General features: G+C 39.1%; 1 long non-coding RNA gene across 3 annotated transcripts in view; it reads left to right on the top strand.

Moving 5' to 3' along the window:
* Positions 1 to 24,277, top strand: part of LOC140686785 (uncharacterized) — a 343,874-nt gene that overhangs the window by 231,474 nt on the left and 88,123 nt on the right. For all 3 annotated transcript variants that reach the window (XR_012060702.1, XR_012060701.1, XR_012060700.1), the window contains one exon: positions 12,077 to 12,175. This is a non-coding gene — a long non-coding RNA (uncharacterized lncRNA). The remainder of the gene's footprint in view (positions 1 to 12,076; positions 12,176 to 24,277) is intronic.

Below are 24,277 nucleotides of genomic sequence, written 5' to 3'. Positions count from 1 at the left end.
ATAACTTGCATGAGATTATACAGTGGGAAGTGGGCGCTGCAACCAGGTCTATGCTTTTAACCACCAGGCTTTCCTCTTCACTCCACCCAAGAGCTTTTCCTGCAGAAATGCAGATCAGATCAAGATGAGAGCTTTATGCAAAGCATCCTAGAGGCCCCAGGAGACCCAGGCTTAAGTCCAGACTCTGCCTCTAACTAGTTGAGGGTTTGGGAGAAGTCATTTTCCTCTTTGAGCATCACTGAGTTATCATCCATAATTTTCTTCTAGAACAAATGTGTTCCTTTGGGGGTTATGAGGTAGTCTATAAAAAATGGGTTTGAGGTCAAATAAATTTAGGAAAGACTGAATAGATGCTCACCCCTTTGAGATTCACATTGCTGGCATAATAAGGACCCTGAAAGGTCCTATGGTGACCTGATTTTGATTTTATTTAACCTAGCATTTCCCAAAACTCATTAAATCGAGAAGCTCATTTTGCAACTAATATCTAAAATAACAGTGGATATTCATGGAGCAAAGTTCTGGAAACAATACCCTAAAGTTTTTCCTGTCCCCAAGTTCTGTGAGTCTTATGACTGATATTCTTGTTCATATGGAATAGACAAAGAATGCCAATAATAATAACAAAACCAGTAATAATACCTAAACCTTATAGTTAGTGCTATCATTAGCTATGTGCTGGATGGATTAGAAACCCGGACCCTATTCTCTATACGTCACATATATTAACTCATTTCATCCTTATAACAACCCTATTATAGTCATTATAAACATTGTTACCCCATTTTACAACTGAGGAGACTAAGGCCCTGACAAGAGCAATTATATGTCTCTCAAACTACACCATTTCTTAGAGACTCAGATTTTCCTGCAAGCCCTAAGGAGAGTATCGAGGAAAGTAGAAGCCAGTCCATTTATAGTTTTTATTTTTTGCCTTGTGCCTCATTTGCATATCAAAAGTGCTCTAATGTGACTATAATCTGCACTGTTTAATGTTTCTGACTTTCTTTTACTCTCCCTTTGTTGAGCATGGTTCACAGTCATTACCCTCTTGATCAAGTTACAGACAAAAGCAGCCCTCAAATTAGGCCTATTAAGATTTCTTTTTAATGAGGAGATAATTCCTCTAACAACACAAGCCAGATTCGGCTGGGGTATGATTACACAATCAGGTCATCTTGCAGAAAGGAAAAGAAAAGCAGATTTTTGCCTCTTCCTTGAATGATTGCAGCCGGCCTTGATTAACTTTGTGCCACTTAAAAGCACAGAGCAAGTACAATATTTGGGACTCTTGAGTGATGAAGTCATCACATAGCCCGTGCTCTGTTGGACAGTGAGAGAGTTTCTATTTGAAGGATTTGAACTTCTTAGAAGGCAAATATCCAGATTCATAGGGTTGAAAATCATGGGAGGAAAGATAACTGTTTTCTTTGTACAAGTCTGAGCTGTCTTGCTGTGTTGAATTCACTTGCCAGCCCTCTTTGTCTTTCAGGAATGAATTCCCTGTTTGACTTTTGTAAAACAATTTGATAATTAACCCCAACCTTTGGAGATCTTTCTGCATGCTTTTTTATTTTCATTAAATTAATCTTCTGTGCATTTCCTTTCTAAAAGATTCTTCCAACAAAATTATTTTTGCCTATATTTATATTCTTTGCATATTCATTGTTGTAAGTCTTGAGTTAAGAAATCTTTATCTGTACTTTACTAAATACCTCAATCAATCATTTCTTTGTATTTAAAATCTCCCTAATAAATCCATTCATCTGAAACTGTTTTACTATAATATGTAACAAGGAGAATGTATTTGGGCCATCAGAGGCTCAGCATTCCCCAGTATTGGTCCAAAGCCACTTTCATCTTTCATTTTAGTGCTACCATGAAGATATGTGATGAGCAAACTTAAGGATTTAAAGTTTTGAGCAACGTTAAATTGTTAAAGTTGTTTGCCCAAAACTGAACTTAGCATGAATGTCAAGGAATAGCTCTCAGCCACAGGCCAGGGATATAAAAGACTATTTTAGCAAGAACAATAGTTACTAACACCACACATGACTCTACATGTCAAACTGTACCCAGTCAAATGATTTCTTTGTTATGTATTAACACGGCTTTAGCATTTAGGGGGGCTGCATGAATAAATCATGAGAAATGAAATGGCCCCAATCAGGAGGCCAAGATCTAACTTGGTTTTCAACATCATCACCCCTATTCCAACCTGACACCTGCACACACACACACACTCAGACTCACACCTATGACTCCCTGGTCACTGGTACAAAGCAAGTCTTCAGTTAATGTGATCTCTTTTCTGTTCTGTAAACACCCCAGTTTCTTTCCCAGATACAGTCCTTTCATACACTCTTTTGGATTTCCAAAATGCTCTTTACCTCTAAACATTTATGTGGGTTCTTTCTTCTATTTTTTTTTCTTTCTTAGCTCAAATAAATCACAGGAGAAGCTTTCCCTGAGCACAGTTTCTAAAGCCACTTGACCCAAACTGTTTTTCTCCATCTCGTCTCCTTGTTTATCTTCAAACGTAACTCGTATTCAATTTATCATTTTATTGTTTTTGAACCTGCACTCCTATCACTGTGCGATCTTAGAGAGTAGAGAAAAATGTCCATTATGTCCACTGCTATATCTCCTACCCACAGAAAATATGATAAAATTGACATTTCGTGTTTTGTTTGCTCAGAAGAATGCATTTTCTTGCTCGTTTCTCATTTTTGATTTTCGTTTCCTAATATAAATTTCCCTCACTGGGAGGCAAAGGTGGAGTTTTATAGGTGTCCCAGCTTCAACCTTTAATATATTCCTCCATTCTCCCTCCTTGGTACGTTTTCAATGTGATTTTACCTCTAGTACCTCTCAGCGAGCATTGTAAGTAAAGAAGGATGCTGGAGAACTCTCTTGTTGGAGAGTTCACTTAATATTTCTCCCAGATGAACTTACTGCCTCACAAAAGGGCTCTGTCTTTCGAATTTAACCGGCTCTTTGTCTAGGCTGGCATCCAGCAGCACAGGAGTGAAATGTCATGCTCTCTATTTAATCAATGTTTTATTCTTGGCTTGTATTTCAATAGGGGGGAATGAAACAGCAATTTGAATGTTGCAGATATATTTTTGGACCCTTTTAAATTCCTAGTCTGTGTTATGTGAATCTCATTAATTTATCATTTATTTTCAATCTGTACAAAGCGCTTGGAGAAATGTGCTATTCTTTTGCTAAAAGACGTAACAGCTGTGCTGACACTACACCAAAACCGAGACTACTCCTCACCCAACCAGAGGGGTCACTTTACCACATTCAGCTTTTTTTTCCCTCTCTCATCATAATTGCCAAACTTTATATGGTTTGTTTTCAGAACATTGGTTCCCAAAGTTCATTTCATGAAATACTAATCTGGACTGATATTTTGCTCCTCCTGTCCCCCAAAATAGTTTCAACAAGCCAAGAGTTTGAGAAACCAAGTATTAGTATATTAACAGTCCTGGGACCTGTTAGAAATCAACTGCTTTAGTTTGGTTTAACTTTGAGCAGTTCTCCGTTTATTGGTTCGTTATAGCAATGGTTCACAAACCATGGTGTGTCCCAGACCCCCTGGGAATTTGTTAGAAATTGAAAATTATGGGCCCCACCTCCGATCTATAGACTCTAAAACCCTAGCACAGTGGGAGGGGTGAGTGGCGCTCAGCAATCTGTGATTTCTCAAGCCTTCCAAGTAAACTTGACATACACTTAGTGTGAGAACCACTGGTTCATGGAGGTCTTTTATTGGAACCACCTTCTGACATCCTCAGGGACTGTATTCAAATCAATGGGGAAACTAGTCAGTTAGTCTTGTGGCCCAAGATTCTGCATTTCTCACAAGTTCCCAGGTGACGTTGATGCTGCAGGCCTGTGGAGTATACTTGGAGTAGCAAGGCCACAGGACACTTCCATCAGATCTAGAGCAGGCATGGCTGACTTGCATGGGGAAGAATATTTGGATAGGTTTTTACGATGGAAATCATGGGCCAAGTGTCTCCTATTGCCCACCTGACCAGCCCTCCTCCAGCCATCCATGAACCTCTGTTGGAAGATGGATGGAAATGGCAGCATGATGCTCCTCACCTGGCCACCTGGTGCACTAGGTGTCCAAAGGACAGACACATGACAAAGGTAGAGGTGAGACCAGAGCTTCTTGAGCATGGGACTTTCTTTTTCTTTCACTTATAAGTAAAAAATCAAGAGCTACATAGACAAGACATGGAAGCAACCTAAATGTCCATCAACAGATGATTGGATAAAGAAGTTGTGGCATGTACACACACACACACACATAATGGAATACTACTCAACCATAAAAAAATAAAATAATCCCATTTGCAGCAACACAGATGAACCTGGAGACCATCATACTAAGTGAAGTAAGCCAGAAAGAGAACAAAAAATACCATATGATATCACTTATATGTGGAATCTAAAAAAATGACACAAGTGAACTTATTTACAAAACAGAAACAAATTCACAGACACAGAAAAAATACTTACAGTTACTAAGGGGAAAAGGGGGGCATAATTTGAAAATTCAGAACTTGCAGATACTGACTACTATACATAAAATAGATAAACAACAGGGTTGTACTGTATAGCACAGGGAACTATAGTTAATACCTTGTAATAGCCTATAATGAAAAAGATAGTAAAAGGACTATATATATATATATACACATATTTATAACTGAATCACTATGCTGTACACTAGAAATTAACACAACATTGTAAAACAGCTAGACTTCAATAAAAAAAAAATTAACAACTGTGTGGTCCTGGATAGCTTACATAACTGCTCGATTTCATTGAGACTCAATTTCCTCACCAGTCAATTGGAAATATTAATAGCACCTATGTTTGTAGTGGTAATGAGAGTTAAGTATGACATTCTGGTAAATGCTTACACTGTGGCACATAGTAAGTACTTAATAAATGATGATGATGACAACGGTGGTGGTGGTGGTAGCCCCATATAAAATAGAAACATCCAGAAGTCAGCCTCAGAATTCAATGGAAAAAAGAATGTGGAAGGAAAGGTCAGGTCATTGTATTTTCCTTCCATGATTGGGGAATGCAAACCATATATTTTCACTTTCATTCTCTTCTCACAGCCCCAGGTGTCTAAGCCACCTACCTAGACATCCACCTTTATTGACTCTGGGGTTTGTGGGTAGCAGAATTGCAGCTGATACTGATTTTCTTCTTTCTGGTATGACTGAGATAAAAATAGTCTTGTCTAGGTATAAAACCTTCCCTCATCTCAGAATATTCCATGGAAGAGTTAGAATTTGCCTGCGGTCCAGGACTTCAGTTGTGTGGATCTAGGCAATGGGTCAGGCAGCCACATGGGAAGAGGTTACCTGGATCTGGACCAGAAAGGCTGGAGAGCCACATGTGGAAGAACTGAGTCAGTAGACACTAAAGCCTGGGCAGGGAGGGGAGACAGGCAGCTAGCAAAGTCGAGTTGGAGAGAGAAGAAGTGAGATTGTAAAGGAGCAACTCCTGTGATGAGAGAAACTAATGGATAGTTGAAGAGGGATTTAAGGGCATTTCAGGGGTCTTGAAGTCTATTTCCTGTCCCCAGATCCTCCTAGGGAGGTTTCGGTAGAGAGCTAAATTTATTTTCATTGTTTTTTAAATGTCAGACTTGTGACTTTGTTGACTGTGACACTAGGTTGCGACTGACCTTCTAGTAATCTGGTATTATTCATGTTACGTATGTTTCCATATTTTATAAACATAAATATTTATTACATTTATAATCAGAAAGAATAATACCCTCCTCTCTCCCCCACCCCTCTTCCTCTTCCTTTCCTTCTGTCTCTGCCTCTCTTTTAATAAAGAAACCAGCTCCTTAAATTTTAAACAACCAGACTTGTCTAAATTAGTGATTCTCAATTGGGAGCAATTTTATCCCCTAGGGCACATTTGACAAGGTCCAGAAAAAATTTTGGTTATCACCACTGGAGGTATATTACTGGCATCTACTGGATAGAAGCCAGGGATGTTACTAAACGTCCTATAATCACAGATTAGCCCCCCATAACAAAGAATTGTCTGGTGTAAATGTTAATGGTGCTGAGGTTGAAAAACTCTTGTCTAATTTATTAGAAACTTTCCTTCCCCAAGTCCAACTTCCAGTGTGTGATTTGGCTAATTCCTCTGATTATAATTTACACACCTCCAATAATCATAATTTTAGGGGAAAAACTATTCTATGTAGCACATAAGAAAATTAACTATTCTTTAGAAACTTCCTTCCGTCTTATTATCTGTCACAGTAAATACCCATAACAAACTACCAATTTTCTTAGGAGACACCGACTATGAAAAATAAGCTCAAATAACCAATAAATAAAATGTCTAATTCTACAATATTGATTACTTCTGAGGTTTTCTTGCCAGTCACAAAATGTATAGTGACATTTATCTGACTTGCATGGCTAGTGTTCTCCATGAAACCACCATCTTGACGGAACTATTGCTGAGCGTTTGAAGAGCCAGAGAGGCCAAATGGAAAGAGCCTTGTCTGGTCCTCCTGAGGTCAGTTATAGGTCCAGCTCTGCCACCAGGCACCTCTTGTCCTTGGGCAACTTACAGCATCTGTCTAAAGCTTGATTGCCTCTTCTACAAAATCAGTAGGAACTGGATTAAGTTCCCTCTAAGGTCTCTTCTGGTTCACTCTCAACTCTGATTGAGATTCTTTTCCTCCGTGAGAAATAATGCCTTTCAGTTGACCTTTGAAAGAGAAGTAAATGAAGTTCAGGTCAGCCTCAAGCTCAAGGAAGTGTTTGTGTTATTTCCAAAAAAACTAAGGAAAGTTAGGAGGAGATTATGGCACGTTGCCACTGTTAAAGCGAATATCTCCAAATGGAAATTTAGCATTTTCCCTACTAAGACAAATCTGGATCCAAACAGAATTTGAAAAATAGCAAAAAGTCAATTCCCACAGAAAACAATGAATCAAAACTAACATCTGTTAGACATTTTTTTTTTAAAGTCAAGCCAACACCATGTTGAACCACGGCCGGTACTTGCTCATTCTCCTGAGTCTCCCCCTTCCAAAAATAAGTAAAATAAAAAAATTTTTTTAAAGCAACATAAAAACAATTTGCATTGACTTCATTGTAACAGAATGTAAACCAAAACACATCTTTGAAGTTCCCGGCACAGATGGCAGGTCCCTGCTCTCCCATGGTAGATGCTAAGCAAAAAAGCGACTGAGCCGCAGGAAGCTGAAGAGACCACAAATATCTAACACCACAGAAATGGCCCAGAACTGCTGCTGACAAACCAACCGAAGCGTCTCTCTGAAGCAGGCCATTTCTGGGTGTTCTGAAGGAGTCCTTTAATTTGAGTTTGCCGGTAGATGCTCAACGTTATCAGCAGTAGGACATGCTCTCTTGGACTCCGTGGTTTAGTGGGAAAGATGGATTTGAGCTGCTTTGTTGATGTCTCCCACCTGGTTCACATGGTGACTTGCAGCAGGCTTTTGGAAGAAAGCCTCTTGAAGTATGGAGTCATGTTGAGCAAAGTTTCTTGACCTCGGCACATAGTTAGAAATCCATTTTACATCATTACCCAGTACACATGTGTGGCACATGTGTGCACATGTGTATACACACAGACACACACACAGACGAGTTCCCCAAAGTATCAAACTCTCTCTGACCTCTGTAGTGCTTGGACCTGTGTATCAGTTCCCTCTGCCAGATCACTGTTCCTACCCCACTTTCTCATTGTATTACTTGTCTAGATAATGCCTACTCATTACTCAGGCTGAAACGCCTGCCCTCCCCTAGGACTCATGTCTTTTACAACAGTAACACAAGCTATATAAGCACATAGAGAAAAGGTGAGTAAACACACTGAATCTTGAATGGCTTATTAACTCAGAGCATCAAAGAATTTTTAAGCAAAAAAACACCATAAAAATGATTTAGAGCAATGATTGCCAGCTTATGTTCTTTATATATCATTGAAGGCCCCAATCTGTGCCTAAGTCCTGTGGTTCAATATTATAGAAAGCCCAGGGGAAAACTATCCACTTATTTGTGATGGAGACTGAATAAGCAAATAAAAATCAAGGTTTTTATATGACTTTGATGATAAAAAATATAGGAAGATCATTGATTATTACTTCAACTAGTGCTTTTTTTTTTAAAGTCTCTCAAATCATGGAGGACTAATTTTTTAAAGTTCTTGGTGATTTAGAACACTTTTTGAGAGTCAGTGATTTAGCCCAGTCCCTTAAATTTTACAAATCTGGAAACTGAGTTCCAGAGAGGGTAAGTGACCTTCCAAAGTCCATCCAGCATATAAGGGCACACTTAGGATGAATGATCACAGCCTAAAACATAGAACTTCCCCCAAAGGCATAGATCATTTATCTCATCAATAGGTTAAGAAGATAGGGCATGACCCAGAATGTCTGTCAGCAGTCAGCTGTAGCAATCCAACAAACAGAAGTCAAGATCTGTTGTATTCAAAACTATACAAGATTCATCAGAAACTATAAAGATGAATTCTCTACAATCTCTGACTTCAAGATCTTAGATTTAATGGCACCCGCCTTCATTGATTCTCTTGTTTAACCCACACAACTATTCTATCAGGGTAAATGTCGTATTATTCCCATTTTGTAAATGAGAAACTCCTATTGCTGGGAACCTACAAAACCATGATTCAGAGTCTGATGTCTTTGTTGCCGCCATATACTGCGCAAGTATTTTGAGAATTAAGAGAAGGAAAAAATTAATTCTGTCTGGGAGATTTGTGTAAGACTTCTTGGAGAATCTGAAATTTGTTTCTTTTTTAAATTGAAGTATAGTTGATTTACAATGTTGTGTTAGTTTCTAGTGTACGGCATAGTGATTCACTTATACACACACACACCACACACACACACGCACACATACACACATTCTTTTTCAGATTCTTTTCCATTGTAGGTTATTACAAGACATTGAATACAGTTCCCTGTGCTATAAGTAGGTCTTGCTGTTTATCTGTTTTATATATAGTAGTGTGTATTTGCTAATCCCAAACTCCCAATTTATCCCACCACCCTCTTCCCTCTTTGGTAACTATAAGTTTGTTTTCTATGTCTGTGAGTCTGTTTCTGTTTTGTAAATAAGTTCATTTGTATCATTTTTTAGGAGAATCTGGAATTTGAAGCATGTGATAGATTTCAACAAAAAGAGATTCAACGAAAAGACTGTCCAAGGCAGAGGGAACCAAAGGGCCAGAGAAGGGAAAATTCTAGACCGAGTACTTGGAGGATGGTCCGGTTCTAGAGGACCTTGAATGCCATTCCAGGAAGTCAGTGAATGCCCAAGGGGTGCTCCGCAGAGCACAGTTTCTGTAGGCTGTTAGCAGGGCTTAGACACAGTGTTGGATGATCAGATGGGTCTGGAAAATACCGGGTGAAAAAGGTTCAATAGGTTCTTTACTGGAGGACTTCCCAGAATCTTGACTAGGCTAATGTGCATTATGAATGTCCAAGAAAAGGATAAAATTCATAGCATTTCCCAAATGTATTTGATCACAGATTATCCATTTTATCATTTTTTTTCCTTTCTTAAAAAGCAGCTGACAGATTACTTTGAGAAACAGTGCAGTTTATGCTGGGAAATATTCACAACAGAACTGAACCTTAGGAAAGTTCACCTGACAGTAGTAGGAAAGGCTTCCTGAGAGGGAGATGAGGTGGAGATAGGAGGCCAAGGGAAGGATCTTGGCGAGGGGGTCATGCTCACCTGAAGGTGAGGGTGAGTCTTGGAACTGGGAATAAAAATTCACCAATCAATGTGTACTCTTAAAAAAGATTGGAAACAATTAAGGAATATTGGTCACAGATTGGGTTTTAGAGGACTTTAAGGGATTATGGTTAATTTTGTATGTGATAATAGCAGCATGGTTATTGCTTTAAAAATCTTTATATGTGAGATACGTACTGAAGTACTTATGTGTGAAATTATTTACTTTAAAAGCATGCCGTTTCCAAAAAGGATAAATGAATGGAAAGATGTTTATGAGTTTGATGAATTATACTCTTTTCTTGGCTTTTGTGTCTGTTTGCCTATTTCCATAATAAAAAGTTAAAAATAAAATCAATGAGAGAAAAATTGAGAGGGAATATGCTTCACCATCTTAGCTTGGGTTCCCTGGGAAACTGGCTCAGAGGTGGAAATTTGCAACCAGTGCTCTTCAGATTAAACCCTGTGGGAAATTGCAGGAAGTGGAACTGGACCCAATGAGAGGCTGAAATGCACTATAGTCGCAAAGAAGATCTAAGCAGCTGCCAGCTGGAATGGCCCCTCAGGTCGCCTGATGTCAGGGGACCAAGTATTTATGCATCTCTCCCCACCCTCCCATCTACATATACATAGTGACCCGTCATTGGATGGTGAGCTGTCTCCAGAGAACAGGCATGACCTAGAACAAGACATTATTTGGCTGACAGTTCCCAGGAGGGACTCCAGTAGAGGCTAAGCTTTCAGCAGTGGAAGTAATAAGACCCTCAGTCCTGATGCGGAATCTGGGCAGCCTACCCTGGCACCCATCATCCTCTCCATTTCTTCCTCCTTAAACATTTACAACGATGACATTTTTCTTCCATGTTGCACACAGTTGATGAGGGTGTCTGTGGGTTGTTTTGTTGGCTGTTATAAAAGGCTGTGTATTTGCATAAAGAAAGCCAGTGTTGACATGAAATAGATCTATTGCTTTAAATTCATCTCGCAAGTGGTTTTCATTGAAATAGCAGGAAACTAATGTCCTTTTAAAACTTTATTAAAATCATCTGGATATACTCAACCTAATAAAAGCAGAATACATGGCTGCTGGACTTCCTGTAGCTTAAGATATGGAGCAAAAAGAGGCTTAAGTGATATCCTACATTTGAAATTGTGTAGAAAGATATGTTATTGGCCTAAGAAAATACGTCCCTTATGAAGCAGATTCACAAGTAGCATCCCTCCTCCGTTTCTGTTTGCATGACTTTTTGAGTGTCTCTGGCATTCTGGCCTACTTTGTCTCTCTGTTCTCTGTGTGTTTATATACGACAGTGCTATTTTACTGGGGCTGCTGCCTTGTCTTGTTCAGTCTAAGACATTTCACCTCTCCACTCAAGAAAGGTCAATTCTGAAGTGAACCTTTACAAAGAGCTGTATCATCCTGAGCTTCAGAATTACTTCGATTTTCTCTTCCAAAGAGACAAGTTGAGCCTTCATCATAATTGAATTCTGCGTAATCTTGCTATTTTCATGATTAATTACAAATGGGAGCTCTAGGTGGGTTGGGACAGCCATGTTTAATGAGGTCATTCAGGTGGCCAGGCCACTGTGGTCTTTTACTAACTTTAGACAAAAGAGAGTCAAATCATTTGCACCCTCTTGTTGAGTTACTTTAGAAAAAAATGACACCAGTGTTCATTAAGGATGTAAATGCCTGCAAATTTACATAAATACATGCCCTCTCCCCATCCAAATCCAACATGCATCCTTGATTGTATTTGATTTCAGGGCTTTGAAATGCAAAGGGAAACCTTGAACACCATGGGGTAAAACTCTTCTGCAGCAGGGAACTAAGAGGAAGTCTTGAATAGCATTCCTCCAGCCAATATACACAAGCTTAACATTACTTTTTGAACCTATAGCCATGTGCATTAAAGATGAATATTTTGCCTATGAAAAATTAATGTCCCAGAGCTCTTTCAACCGTTGTTTCTTTGTGAAATGAAGTATGCAAAATGTCTTTTTGAAAAATGCAACCTTTTGGTGAATAGATTGCTTTTCCTCTTTTGGCTCGTGCTACTACTGGTTGGAAAGGCCCCTAAAGGAGCGTTAAGCAAATGAGCAAATAGTTATCAAAGAGCCAGAAAGCAAGAGTCACAGGAACCTGGAGATGGATGGAGCCAGTGAGCGAGACCAATTTTCGTTCTTGTGTGAAACAAATAAAATGTCTCTTCTCCTATTTTCTTTTGTCAATCTTTTAAAAATGTAAAGGCTCATTGCTTTTTTTTCTTGGTTAACAGATCGAGGTTTAAACAAAGAAGGCTCCTTTTCAAGGGCCAAAGTAAGAAGTGTCAAGCTCAGGAGGACGGAGCTGGTCTGGGAGCTCTGTGAGTTATCAGGTAAATGTTATGTCTGGAGTCAAGAGTAAGATAGCCAAGCCTCATGGGACCTTGGATCAATTTAATTTTGATGAATGACCAGCTTGGTAAATATTATTTACATTACTTCTCAAGTCAGATCTGTTTCTGTTCCATTTGTGTTTGAAAATCCCACATAGTCTGCTGTGGAATAGCTTCTCAAGTAATCCCCATGGTCTGGCTTTCCCCACTGTTAACTCACAATTAAAACTATAATTAGTAATGAGGGTGCTTGGCTTTTGAACTAAAAATGAAAACATGAGCGAACAGCTCAGTAATCTAGATTTCTGCAATTATTGAAGTTGCAAGACCTCAATATTCCCAACAATCTACCAAGGTAGTGGTACTCTTTTTAAAATTTTGCTTCTGCTTTTTAAAAAATGACATTCTTAACACAACATTGTAAATCAACTGTACTTCAGTTAAAAAAAAAAGCTGATGCTATAACAAAAAAATTGTTAATGACCTTCTTAATTACAGTATTTAGAAAGAAAAAAAATGTTTTAAGCATAGTCCTATCCGTTTAACACACTATTGTTATTTATCTGCATTTTCTTCCACTGTTTAGCCACACAGGTATACCTTTAGTGAGTATTACTACTCATTCATTCTACAAGTGTTTGTTAAGCACTTAATATATGTCAGTTAGTGGTTTAGACTAGAGATCAACAAACATTTTCTGTAATGAGCCACACAGTAAAAAATTTAGGTTTTAAGGGCCACCCAGTCTCTGTTGCAACTGCTCAGGTCAGCCTGGTAGGGCAAAAGCAGCCACAGACAGTATGTAAACAATAGGTCTGAAGGTGTTCCAATAAAACTTTATTTACAAAAGAGGTGGTAGGTCAGATTTGGCCAGCTGGCCACAGTTTAACAAACTCCGCTATAAGACTATGAGGTCCAAGAGACAAAGTAGACAGGGTCCCACTGAACAGACACTGTAATTGAGGGAGGCAAATAATCAAGAGCAAACAAATAATTTGAGAGTAACTATTGCAATAAAGGAAACTATCCCATATTTGACTTAGTCCTTCCTCTGTGTTGGACATTTAGCTAAACTTAACTGAGTGTATGTACAAATGAAGGGAACAAATAGGCAAGGTGTTCATCTGATAACAAACTTTTTCTCAGTTCTTTGTTTCTGCTTTGGATGGAGAAGTTCAACCATTCTAGATTAGGACTAAAAATGGGGGTGAGGAAGGTGGATGTGGAAAGCATTTGCCTTGTGATAAGAACATTTTTGTTAGCTTTAGGCATCTGACAGTTTCTGTGTGGTCCTGAAAATCAGGAGCCAGAAGGCTAGATGGTTCTGAAGAAAGAGAGCAGACTAGTGGGAACCTCACACTTTCTGCTCAGGCCCTGGGTTTTGCCACCAGGCAGCCACCCTTCACGATTTTGTTGCTTAGGAACAAGATAGCTCAGAGAAAGATGCTTACGTTCAAATCCATCAGGCACAAGTTGTCATTAGCACAGTACGTACAAAACACAGTACATCACCCTATGTTATGGGAAGGATAGACTGATGAGTGTGACAAATCCCACTTCTTTTCAGGTGGAGAGAGGAAGTTGCAGGGACAGGACAGATTCCAGGCCAACTATATCAAGTGATAGAATATCTGGGAGGTCAACCTTTATTGTCCTGATGCTCAGCATAGAGGAAGGGCTTTATACTTCGCGGTCCAGGAAGCCAGTGCATAGGAAATATGCATTCCCTTCTCTTCCAGAAATATTTTCTCCTCCTTTGCTTTTCCCCTTGGGAAAAACAGTGACCTCTCTGGTAGATGGGGTTGGAGAAACACATGGTGTGATGTTTTCTGTATTCTTTATTTAGATTCTGGGCATGACAAATAGAGATTAGGGTTTCTATGCTCCAGACACCAACATTTCATTTATTGAATCCTTCCAATAGTCCTATGAGGTAGTACTTTATCATTCCCTCTTCTAGATGAGGAAACTGAGTCACAGAAACTCTGAGAGACTCACACTGCTGGCTGGCTGATGAATAGTACAGCCAGGTTTACTCAGGCAATCTAACTCCAGAATCTGTGCTCTTGGTTTCTCTGCTCTCTGGTTCACCAGAGGAGTGAGAGTGTTCTGCTTACTTCTTCCACAGTGTAAGCATCCCTGAGTCAGGGCAGGGTCCAGGCCTTGCTCAAACCCTCTGTGTCCCTGATGGAGGCACATGAGCAATGTCAATGGGCAGATTGCAGATTTCCTTGGTACCAATCGCTAGATTTAGCCAAAAAGTCAATTGCATTCTTGAATTCGACAATATGGGTAATAAAGCTAATATTTTCATCTCTCTTGTTTTACTCCTGCACCTATTTTCTCAAATTTTGGTGACCAATTTAGAGAAAAAAAGACTAAGTAATTCTCATCCCAAACCTCCAACATAAGTATTAATATAGCAGAAGTAAAAAGTAGCCAACAACAATTACAATAGAGCAGACATTGTGCTAAGTGCTTTAGGTATTATCTCTTTGCATCTTCACCACAATCCCAAACAAGTAGGTGCTACATGTTATGGAAGAGAAAAGAGAGATTAAATTTTATGTTGTCGAATAGGCTGATGAATAAAAGGGCAATGACTGTTTCATTGGCTATATGACGTATTAACAGGCAAGCCCAACACTTGATGGCAGTGGTCTTTGATGTTAACAATTCTGCTTTTCACAGAGTCACACACAACAGTTGACTTTTAATATTGTCTGAGAGCACTCAAAGGTCAAAATAACTCAGTGGTACTGGCCAAAAAATAGCAGAATGGAGATAAGACATTTCATTTGAAAACTTTTATCAATCTACTTCTTCCATCCTTTTTGGCATTGCCCTAGACAAGCCACCATCATCTCTCACTTGTGCTACCTAAAGAGTCCCCATATTGTCAACCACATATGTACTTGTCCACATCAACTGTCTTCTCCGTAATGCAGAAACATGACCTTGCTACAAGTCATTCTCCTGAACAGGAAATTTAATATCTTACAACTTTTCCTAGAATGAAGACTAAAATTCGCAACATATCCTTCAAAATTCTGTAAAGTATGGCCCTTCCTCCATCTCCCATTTTTGCCTGGTTTTTACATCCATAAATAAACTTACCCTAGTCTATCTCGTTCACTGCTCTATTCTCAGTGCCAAACATAGTGCATGGCACATACTCACCCAGTATATGTTGTTGAATCAGTCCCACCAAATATGGTTGTGTGGATTATGTACTGCCCAGCCCCAAGAGCACTGTCCACATAGATGATGATGTCGGTGGTGCTCCCTGGACACGCACAACACAGCAGCCCTATATTGAATGGAAAAATGAATACATGAGTAAGTAAATGGGTGAGTCAGTGAAACCATTGGTACAGAATTGCCTTATTGGGGAAAACTATGTTTGATGTCCAGTGTTTCCTAAAAACTATAAAATCTCATGTAGTTCTGTATGCCTTGTATATACGTCACACTGAAGCAGTAATTTTGGCATTTTACATGTTCCAGATGAGATCTCTTTTGCCCTTATTTGAATTCTACATATACCCTTTCATCATCTTGAACTTGGTCCACAGCCCTCCAGGTGCCAATATAAATTCCCACTTTGGCTTTTTAATTGTACAGAGACCTCATTTTTGACTTACAGGTGGAAAAGAGCTGAAGCTGCATTCCATTTGTGAGTCAAAGTACATTTTTAATATAGTATTTTTATTCAATGGGGCCCCTGAGTAATATCTGCCATGTATTATAATATGCTGGTAAAATATATACAATCATCAGGGGAAGAAAAGAGTGACATCCAGAAGAAGGTTATAGATCACAGTGTTGAGAGCTGCATTACCTGGCACAGGGGACTTCTGATAACTAAATGTGTGTTGGAAATGATAAATCTTAGCCAGGAAGCCATGGATCTGTAAGTCCTGCCATGCATCTACATTCCGTTTGTGACTCTAGGCTTCCCTGCAGCAGAAATTGAGCCATGATTTATACCATTTATTAATATGCTTTAAAGGGACAGCCGATTGAGGAATAAAATGGGAACTGGGGTTGGGTGAATTGTGATTTCTTAGGACCAGGAACTGCTACATCATCACCAATACTGCTGCCATTTCACCTTGTAATTCACGTTCTTTCATTCCCCAGAGAGTCTCTGAGCTCCCCATGTCTTGAATTCATTTTTGTGTCTAATTTACACATACCTGCCTTGCACATACGGAGCTTGCAGGTCTTGATATTCATGGGATGACTGAATGAAATTTCTAAACCAAATGGTTTCATTAAAGCAGACTTAAAATTCCACACTGCCTCAAAAACATCATGACACTGACTTTTCAGACTAAGAGCAGAACATCAAATTGGCCAAGTTTCTCATCGCAGCTTGACCCATGAAAAGGTGGATGCCTTGCTGTACCACCCCTTCAGGAATGAAGGGCTTATCCTCCCAACTACTGGGACGGCAGCCAGAAAGCAACCTTTGCCCATTAGGCCCCCTTTGGGAAAAGATGCTGCGGAGAGCTGCTTCACCCTTCCGGGGGTGGCCTCAGCCAATAGTTTGTCAACACCAGTGTGTAAAGGCCGGCCCCCCTCTCTCCAAGTCAGGCCAATGCTGCAGAGCCACCCCAGCTCCAGAGCTGCCCCTGAAGTCAGCTGAGACCTCTCCTGATCGTACAACACAGCCCACCTTCTCCCTTCTAGCCCATCCTTCTTCCGTCCCACTCCCATCCACAGGTGTTTATCCCGGGAGCACTCCCTAATAAACCTCCTCAATGCTCGTATTTGTCCCAGGATTAGCTTCCCACAGAGCACAACCTATAACCCATGCCTCTGGGTTTCAAAGAATTAAATACAAAGGAATCAATTCAAGGGCTTTTTTCCCCCCACATTAGAACAGTCTTGTAACAAATGACATTACTATTTGAGAAAGCGACTGGGTCTTAGTAGCAGCTGCAGCAGAAAGCTGGATCCACACTATTCATGTGATACAACAGAAACACTCTCATAGCTTGGAGTAACAGGCAGCGTTGTCCTTCATAGCACGAGAACGCTGCTCCCCAAACGTCAGGAATTTAAGAAATTATGGTGATGGAGCAAACACACACTTAATTGAGGATAGTATCAGAGTTCTTGCATTTTTAAATTGACTTCTAGAAAACTGTTTTTCTTTAATGACTGGTTGTTGTTTGTTTATACCTAATTCCTCCAAATAAGCAAGTAACAAGACAACCTGGAAGAAATTGCCAAGATCTAGATGATTAAAAAGTCGTACCTTTTCCCTAATAATTATTATAACAAATGTAATTTTTGATGATACTCTAGTCTAATATTTAATAACATATTATAACTATTGATGAGACACTGGTATAGAAAACACACACACAAAATTCTCTCTGATCATTGAGATTAGAGCTGAATTTTCATTCTTTCTTCTTTTTGCTTTTTCGTATTTCCACAAGAAGCATAGCGTCTTTTCTTAAAAAACTAACAAATGCTATTGACTATGTGATTTGTGTTGTTTTCTTTTCTTTTTTTTTTTTTTTGGAATTTCGTATCTTTTATTATCCAGATTATTTGCTGTGTTTTTCTCTTATTATTCTTTCCTACACAAATTTTTATGCTGCCAAAGGTCCTCTGCCTTTGCATATTTTTCTAATATAACTTTTTTTTTTGTAAAAACTGTCTGATGTGTTTATTTCTTTTTTTTTAACATTTTTATTGATTTATAATCATTTTACAATGTGTCAAATTCCAGTGTTCAGCACAATTTTTCAGTCATTCATGGACAATATACACACTCATTGTCACATTTTTTTTCTGTGAGTTATCATAACATTTTGTGTATATTTCCCTGTGCTATACAGTGTAATCTTGTTTATCTATTCTACAATTTTGAAATCCCAGTCTATCCCTTCCCACCCTCCACCCCCCTAGCAACCGCAAGTCTGTATTCTCTGTCTATGAGTCTATTTCTGTCCTGTATTTACACTTTGTTTTTGTTTGTTTGTTTTTGTTTTTGTTGTTTAGATTCCACATATGAGCGATCTCATATGGTATTTTTCTTTCTCTTTCTGGCTTACTTCACTTAGAATGACATTCTCCAGGAGCATCCATGTTACTGCAAATGGCATTATGTTGTCGGTTTTTATGGCTGAGTAGTATTCTATTGTATAAATATACCACCTCTTCTTTATCCAGTCACCTGTTGATGGACATTTAGGCTGTTTCCATGTTTTGGCTATTGTAAATAGTGCTGCTATGAACATTGGGGTGCGGGTGTCATCCTGAAGTAGATGTCCTTCTGGATACAAGCCCAGGAGTGGGATTCCTGGGTCATAGGGTAAGTCTATTCCTAGTCTTTTGAGGAATCTCCACACTGTTTTCCATAGTGGCTGCACCAAACTGCATTCCCACCAGCAGTGTAGGAGGGTTCCCCTTTCTCCACAGCCTCTCCAGCATTTGTCATTTGTGGATTTTTGAATGACGGCCATTCTGACTGGTGTGAGGTGATACCTCATTGTAGTTTTGATTTGCATTTCTCTGATAATTAGTGATATTGAGCATTTTTTCATGTGTCTTTTGATCATTTGTATGTCTTCCTTGGAGAATTGCTTGTTTAGGTCTTCTGCCCATTTTTGGATTGGGTTGTTTATTTTTTCTTATTGAGTCATATGAGCTGCTTATATATTCTGGAGATCAAGCCTTTGTCGATTTCATTTGCAAAAATTTTCTCCCATTCCGTAGGTTGTCTTCTTGTTTTACTTCTGGTTTCTTTTGCTGTGCAAAAGCTTGTAAGTTTCATTAGGTCCCATTTGTTTATTCTTGCTTTTATTTCTTCTAGGAGAAAATTTTTGAAATGTATGTCAGATAATGTTTTGCCTATGTTTTCCTCTAGGAGGTTTATTGTATCTTGTCTTATGTTTAAGTCTTTGATCCATTTTGAGTTGATTTTTGTATATGGTGTGAGGGAGTGTTCTAGCTTCATTGTTTTACATGCTGCTGTCCAGTTTTCCCAACATCATTTGCTGAAGAGACTGTCTTTATTCCATTGTATATTCTTGCCTCCTTTGTCAAAGATTAGTTGAGCAAAAGCTTGTGGGTTCATTTCTGGGCTCTCTATTCTGTTCCATTGGTCTATATGTCTGTTTTGGTACCAATACCATGCTGTCTTGATGACTGTAGCTCTATAGTATTGTCTGAAGTCTGGGAGAGTTACTCCTCCACCCTCTTCCTTTCTCTTCGGTAATGCTTTGGCAATTCTAGGTCTTTGATGGCTCCATATAAATTTTATTATGGTTTGTTCTAGTTCTGTGAAATATGTCCTGGGTAATTTGATAGGGATTGCATTAAATCTGTAGATTGCCTTGGACAGTGTGACCATTTTAACAATATTGATTCTTCCAATCCAAGAGCATGGAATATCTTTCCATTTTTTAAAGTCTTCTTTAATTTCCTTCATCAATGATTTATAGTTTTCTGTGTATATTTGTGTTGTTTTCTTAAAAACCACTTAGAATTTTATTAGCTAGCTGTCTATAAAAAAAATAGTTATTTATCTAAAGTCCAATCAAAAAGCAGCTCTGACTGTGTGCATACGGAAGGATTTGTTTCATAATAGTCCTCCATGTCTAAGGAAAATATGTAAACAATGCAATGTGGAAAGCTTGTCCAGCTACTGGATTAAGCATCCAGTTGGCCATCAGAAGTTAAAAAACACACACACACACACACACACACACACACACACAACAACAACCCTTGGCTACTTTGTGACAGCTGGCTCCATTTGGTAAACTTTTACACATTGTGCTAAGAAATGTGGTTTATTCAACCTCTGGTTTGTAATGCTTTTTAAATTCTCCCATCAATGTGAAAAAAAAAGCCTCTATTTTTAAAAACTGGACAATTTCTGGACTATAAAAATAACACAGTGGTTATTATACTAATACAGCTTATTGTTTCTGAGCAATTTTCTTAATACATAGCAAGCCTCAAGCTCAGTGCTATTTACCATCATTCTCTTAACAAGCAGATGAGAAATCCTCTCTCAGCTTACTTTCAGAGGAGGATACTGATCCTCAGTCAGGTTGAGTAGGTGGCCAAAGGCTCACCAGCCTGATGCATGGCTTAGCCAAAAGTCCAGAGTCAAGCCACCTGTTTCTGACTCTAGGATTGTGAGTTCTCATTCACCAAGCTGTGCAGTCTCCTGACCATCTGCAAATTCCAAAGCATGGTATAACCCCAGCACCCATCTCCATGGGAATAGATAGTTGGCACTCAGTAAATATCTGCAGAATGGCCAACAGACTGTGCTCTTTAGTCCATTAAATAAGGACTAACACGAAGAAGTGGGAGTTGTAGCATTAAGAAGTATTGGGAGATCACGAGTTTCATGCATCAAATTATTTTAGGACAGTATTTTCAGAGTTACTATAAAGTACTAGCAGTCTTCTTCTTTGTGTTACCAAAACACTTCTTATATGAAATAACAGTTTCAGGAAACTATTTTTATATAAACATAAGTCCAAATTGATTTCTTTATTCAAATAAATATGCAGTTTTACACAGAAGTCAGATTTGCTTAACCTGGTATTACATTATCAGTGTCACATAGAAAAATAACAGAATATGATTTATATTTACATTTTCGTCCACTCTCTTAGGTGTTTTTGGAGTGCTGTGTCTTTGCTTACTGAAAACCTGGTGTTTTGGGGTTTTTTTTTTGAATTTGAATTAAAGCAAGTATTATTGTATTTCTCGCCTAGCAACTATGGGCCTGTGTAGATGCTGGGAAACATATATATCCATAATGAATCCATTCCTATTACTGAATCAAAACCGAATGGATCTTTGAGATTTTAAAATTAGTATTACTTAGTCACACCAAATGAGAAGGCAGTTATTGCCAAATCCATTTTATAGATAAAATCATGCACTTTGTAGCTTTCCCTTATGCATTCATATAAAGAGAAAATAAAATCTGAGTTTGGAATTGCTGTTTAAAAGTTGACAGTTTCCCCTCAAGTTGTGGCAATTTCCATGTAAAATACAGTAATAGGTAAATTAAAATAAAATATAGTATTTTGAAACCCTTGAAAATGCCAGCCTTGATAAAAACGAGCCATCAAAGTAGGTACTTTTTCATTATCTCCATTTGACAGAAGAGAAACTTAAGGCTCAGAGAAATCAAGAAACTTACCCAAGGTCACACAGTCATAAAAGAGCAAAGCTGGGATGTGAATTCAAGTGTGTTAGACTCTGGGGCAGAGTTTCTCAACCTTAGTACTATTGTCACTTTAGACTGTTTAATTATTTGGGTTGGGCGGACAGGTATCCTGGGCATTGTAGGATGTTTAACAGCATCCTTGGCCTCTACTCCTTAGATGCTAGTAGCATCTCCCTCCCAAAAATTTGCAACAACCCAAAATGTCTCCAGACATTGTCAAATTTCCCCTGTGGAGGAAAAATCACTCCTGATTTAGAACCACTGCCCTAAACCTCCTGTCTTAAGTACCGTACTTTTCTGCCTGCCTTTCAAGTTAGGTCAAGATCACCCTTACAGAATGGGCCCCTAGCAAGCTTGTCACAGTCCATGCATGTCTGGGCCTTGGCCAATTTAGTTTCTCCCTCATTTTACGTAGGAAGGAAATGCCAGGCGCCCACAATCTGGAGTGGTTTGGGATATGTACCCAAAGCTAAAATTAATTTAAAAAAATAATGAATTGCCCTGCTCTCATTACCAGAAATTTGAGCCAAAACTAGCTCCATGTGCTTGGGGATGAGATTGTTAAAAAGGGAGGGGAGTGGGAAGGCTGATTCAAGCTCAGAGCACTCACTATTTCATTTAGAATTAATTTGATGAAGAACTAAAATAAGAATTGCAGAGTCATCAAAGATGATGGCTTTTCCTTTATGACCCTTGGCACCAGAACAAAGAGCCTATTTTAGTGGTTTTTGGGGTTTCCAGAATAAAGGGAATAAAATGTTTAGGTAATGTTTGGATGGTTTGGAGACTGTATGTACATTAGTGATAGGTCAATTAATATTTGAACAGTTCAAAGAGGCAATTATTTTAATTTATAAATCACTTCAGAGGTAGGGAGCTGCCATCCATTAATGTGGTTTTTACAAATAAGAGTGCTCATTGTTATGTGTTTGTGTGTGTGTGTGTATTTCTCCCCGTGTCATTCTATCTGGCCTGAATTTTCCGACCAGATCGCATACCTCTGTGATTATGTATTTGTCTCTAGAGCACTGCCAAATACATAAAGCGTTGTATCTGCAATTTGACCCTTGGCTGAGACCACCCTATTTTTCGAGTTTTCACTCTGCTAAAAGGTACCACCAGGCACAATGTTGCTTCCAGAAAAGGACTTCTTACATTACACTCTAAATGGCAGAGTCTGGAAGCTAAGCCTCCCCGGGGGGCTTACAATGCCTCTTGGTAATCATTGTCATCATTCACAAAGGGGAGAGGGCCAAAGTGATTTCTGGGCACGGTGGGCTTGTCAGATACTTTGACAGTTGGGGAAAAGCCTCCAAATGACAACTTAGAGGTTTCCTTTAAAACCATGTCATAAGCATCCCTTTATTTCTCTCTCTCTCCTTTTTTTTTTTTTTTTAAGTTATTGAATGACCACAGGGTACCAAGCAAGTACAGTCTGACGGGGGAGGCAAACTAGGAAGCTGGAAATAAGAGTATAGTCCGATGGGTGTGATAATTGATAAAGTATAAGGTGCTGGAAATGGTGTGGTGTCTGGGGAAGCTTCCAGAAGGAAGTAACCTCTACTTCACAGCTGAAAGATAAATATGTATTAGTTTGGTGAACTGGAGGGGAGGGATATTCCAGACAGAGGGATGAGAAATGGAGAAAAGGCTCAAAGGTGAGAGAAAACATGGTGATTTTAGGAAACCGAAGCAAAAACAGCTGGTGTCTGGAAAGGAAGAAATGCGAGGGGCAAGCAATGAAGCTGGAGATCGAAGCTCAGACGGGGTTACAAAATACTTTCCAGGTTATGTTAAAGAGTTGACTTTATCCTAAGGGCACAAGTATGTGATGGAAATGCTTTAAGCTGGGGAACGATATGGTCAGATTGAGGAAAAGCAATAGGAGGAGAGAGAAACGGCTGGGAAGAGATGAGGGGTTTGGGAAAGTCATACCTAGCTTACATCAGTAGGCTCAGGAACTGGAAAGAAGTAACTTACAGGGGATATTTAATAGAAGTAAGAGAATTCAGTGAAGACTAAAAGAGATCTGGCTAATAATAAATTCACTGATAACCCTTCCCATTATACATATACTCCTACCCTTTTAACTCAGGTTATTTATATTGGAAAAAAAAGACAATTATATAATCTATATTTATACCCTTGGTTTCATCAATAAAAATTGCAAGTATTTATCTAGCATCTACTACATGCCTGGCACTGAAGAAACTCCTGCAGAGCAGAAACCCTTCCTACTTTCAGAGAGTTTCATTTTAGTGATGGAGACAGGCAGTAACAAGAAATCAAAGCACAGATACTCAGACCACAGTCAGTGCTGTGAAGATGAGAAATTATAAGGACGTGTAAAAGGTCTTGCCCAGTGGAAAGGAAGGACTCTGAGAAGAGGACATTCCTGCTGAGACCAGAGCAAAGAGGAGCCAACCCTGAGGAGTCCAGTGGAGCAGGCATTCCAGCTGAGGGAACAGTGGAGTCCTGGAGGTGGGAGTGATCATGACCTTCTAGGGGAGTTCAGAGCCAAAAGAGGCACAGCACGGAAGGCCTTGGGGGTCACAGTCAGGCATTTGGGTACTACTCCGAGTGTAGTTTGATCTTGGGATCTGTCTCTATTATCACTGGACATTGTTACATCCATTCCAATGGTTGCAATAAATAGTCCCTCACATCCCAGTGTCCTCTAATGAAAATGTTTCGTTAGGAGATTTCAACTTTCTACCTTGGGATGAAGTCCCTTTCAGTGCAATGTACTTTGTGGGGAGAACAGATCAGATGGCTTAAGAAACAGCCTTCACTGGGGCAATGATTATTTATATCCAAAGACCAAGCTTGCCAGGCACTGACCGACTGTGAAGCCCTTTCTGGAAGGAAGAACAAAACAATAC

Source organism: Vicugna pacos, chromosome 17 (genome assembly GCF_048564905.1).
Source record: "Vicugna pacos chromosome 17, VicPac4, whole genome shotgun sequence".
NCBI classification, from domain to species: domain Eukaryota; kingdom Metazoa; phylum Chordata; class Mammalia; order Artiodactyla; family Camelidae; genus Vicugna; species Vicugna pacos.
The sequence above is the reverse complement of the archived record's forward strand: the minus strand, read 5'-3'. Positions and strand labels throughout refer to the sequence as shown.